Source organism: Populus nigra, chromosome 2, assembly GCF_951802175.1.
Source record: "Populus nigra chromosome 2, ddPopNigr1.1, whole genome shotgun sequence".
NCBI lineage: Eukaryota > Viridiplantae > Streptophyta > Magnoliopsida > Malpighiales > Salicaceae > Populus > Populus nigra.
This window is the reverse complement of record NC_084853.1, coordinates 25297229-25300829: the sequence shown is the minus strand read 5'-3', so window position 1 is coordinate 25300829 and position 3601 is coordinate 25297229.

Sequence of the window (3601 nt, the reverse complement as noted above, 5' to 3'; positions counted from 1 at the left end):
AGGACTTGGAATCTTCGGAAGACTATATTGACATCTCTGGAATTCCCATCAAACACTCTTCGGTTACGCTCCTCCCAAATTAAGTATACCACTAAGCCAAGAGAAGCCCTGTTCATGCGAGCTTGCATACTCCTCTTGTTAGGGTGTAACCGACGAAGAGCACTAGACAAGGAGTGCATATTCCTGCTTAACCGCAACCAGGCCGTGACCAGCGACCACAAACGATTTGGCCATCCACAAAGAAAGAATAAGTGACTGTGTGATTCTTCCTCTTGTCGACAGAATACACAGGTGGGGTCAATGGGGATGAATCGTAAGCGATCCCGAGTGCGGAGTTTTCCCAAAGTAGCCAACCATAAAATGAAACTGTATTTTGGTAAGGACCATTGCTCCCAAACAACTCGATGCCACGAAATAGGTGCACCCACTGGTCTGAGGAATTGGTATGCATGGGCAAGAAAAGGGCCTGCATTTGCATCCCAAGTGGTCATCAACTGAATAGTTTCCCTTGGACCTCCACAACGAAGGGAAAGAAGGTCCCTGACCGAAAGAATGGACTTCCACAGAGGGGAAGAGTGTTGCTGGGGTTGAATCGTCCAGACATCTGCATGGTTTAAATAATAGTGATGGACCCAGCGAATCCACACCGAATCCGTTTTGAGATGAAGATTCCAAAGCTGCTTGGTAAGGAAACTTCTGTTACGAGCTTTAAAGTCAAAGAGACCCAGACCTCCTTCAACCTTAGGCAGGCAGAGAAACTTCCATGCAACTAGGGCTGAACCATTTCTCCCAATGTTCCCTGTCCATAAAAAATTCCTGCAGATACTGGTGAGGCGATGAAGAACCACCTCAGGCATAAGAAAAATGTTGAGCCAGAATTGAACTTTCCCAAATAGCACTGAGCGAATAAGTTCAAGACGACCTGCATATGAGAGATGTTTGCCAATCCAGCCTTGAACTGTTAACTCCAAGGCATTCAGAAGAGGAGAAAACTGACTAGCCAATAGCCGGTGAGGACTCAAGGGAACCCCTAAGTATGTGAAAGGGAAAATCCCTTCCTTGAATCCTGATTCAGTGAGGATGGTATGTTTGTGAGCATCCCTGACACCACCAAAGAAGATAGAAGATTTCTGTGGATTGATTACCAGCCCTGAAGTTTGTCCAAAGAGGTGAAGCTGCTGAAGAAGCCATCTTACCGAAGTTGCATCACCCCGTGAGAGAAGGAGGATGTCATCAGCAAAAGCAAGGTGAGTAAGCCGATGAGACTGGCATTTGGGATGAAACCGAAAGCCAGGCTGTTGAGAGGCTAGAGTTAGCATTCTGAAAAAGTATTCCATACAACAGATGAAAAGATAAGGGGATAAAGGATCTCCCTGTCTAACACCACTTTTACCCATAAAGAAACCATGAAGATCGCCATTCACAGCAACAGAATAAGAGACTGTGGAGACACATTGCATGAGAAGAGAAACAAATCGGCCTGGAAACCCAAGCTGCAGGAGGAGCTGCTCTAGAAAAACCCATTGAACAGAATCAAATGCTTTCCTGAAGTCCACTTTCAACAAGCAGCGCGGGGAGGAACGTTTTCTGCCATATTGTCTGAGGAGCTCCTGTACAAGATTAATGTTATCACTCATAAACCGTCCACCCAGGAAGGCATTTTGTAAAGGGCTGATAATGGTTGAAAGTGCACAAGCCAGACGACCAGCCAAAAGTTTTGCAATGACCTTATAAATGACATTACAGCAAGAGATGGGCCTGAAATCAGATGGAGATGTAACATTAGCCGATTTAGGGACCAAAGCGATAATGGAGTGGTTAACCTGCCGAAGAAGTCGACCAGAAGTGAAGAAATCTTGGACAGCAGTACAAAAATCATCCCCAACAATGTGCCAAGCACGCTTAAAAAAAGAAGAAGAATAGCCATCTGGTCCTGGAGCTTTGTCATCCCCTATGCTGAAGACCACCTTGCGGATATCATCAGGGCTGACCGGAGAAAGCAAGAGAGCATGAGAGCTTGAGGGGAGACAAGGACCACTGTTAATAACCTCACTATCAAGAGGAATGGTGGGGGTGGACGTTCCAAGCTGTTGCTGAAAGTAATTGACAAAGACCCTGCCAACTTCCTCCAAGGAGGAGCTTGGACGACCTTGGTCGTTCATAATTGCTGGAATGAAGTTCTTTCTGTGAGTATGATTCAGCAAGGCATGAAAGAACTTGGTGCCTCTATCACTGTCTTGAAGGAAATTGCATTTGATCTTTTGGTTGAAAAATTGTTTCTCTGCAAACTTCAGTTGAGAAAGCTTAGATCGGAGCAGCTTTTCCTGGTCCAGTAAGTTGTGATTGTCTCTATCCTGCTGGAGAGATAATTGATGAGCGGCTAACTCATTCTCAAGACGAGAAACACGTTCTGAAATGTGGCTGAAGTGGGCCCGATTGAGTTCTTTTAGAGGCTTCTTTAGAAGCTTTAGGCGACGACACAAGATGTACATGGGGGCGCCATACAGATTCGAAAACCAATGAGAAGAGACAACGTCAAGGAATTGATCATGTGAAGCCCACATGTTGAAAAATTTGAAATTCCGTCTGCCTGAGACCTGATGATCCAGACTAACTTTAGCCGGAGAGTGATCAGTAAAAGCTCCAGGAGGAGCAAAGTGAACCTGCGTCAAGCGCTGTAGGGAAGCCCAATATGGATTCGTCATAACCCTATCAAGTTTGCTCCACACCAAACCATTGGTCCAGCTGTAGTGACAGCCAGTATAATTCACATCCTGGAGGCCAAGGTCTAAACAACATTGACGAAAATCAGAGGATTCATAAGAGGAGACTGGTTCACCATTGTGTTTGTCTGCCGAAGAGAGAACTGAGTTAAAATCTCCATGAATCATCCAGGGGTTTGATGAGTGCCAGCTACGTAAATCCGCCCATAGAGGTCGCCGAGCAGAAATAGAGTGGAATCCATAGACAAAGGTTATGTGGAAGCGGTATTGAGAGATAAGACTATTCACAGAGAGATGTAAAGCTTGAGCAGTAGAAGAGATCATATCAACAGAAACTGTGGAAGGATTCCAGAAAACAACAATACGAGCAATAGAAGCCGTATCTGCTTTGGAAATATATTTCCAATCCCGAAGTCGCAACCGATGAAGGCTGGCAACCCGAGATATAGTCAACTTAGTTTCAAGCAAGCCACAAATATCCATACGAAATTTCTTCATGAAGCCAACCACCTCATGTTGTTTCAGGGGATTATTAAGATCCCTGACATTCCAACGGTATATAATCATGGAGATGCAGGAGAAGGGGTGGTCCTCTTGCTATGACGCTGCATAGTGGTGTTAACTGAAGTCCCCAATAGAGGAATTGCAAAAGGCCTAGGGGCCAGAATACCATCACCCAACTGGGGAGGCCGTAATCCAGGAGGAGTAACTACCAAACCAACCTCTGCACATACAGGAGGAACCACTTCTACACTGGCAGGTGGAAGAAGTGCTGTGCTAGTAGTGGCATTAGCAATGCCTAAAGTCGGTGGAGGAACAATAAAATCTGTACAGGCAGGAAGTAAAGCAGGAGAAGGAGTATTACCAGACACTGCTGC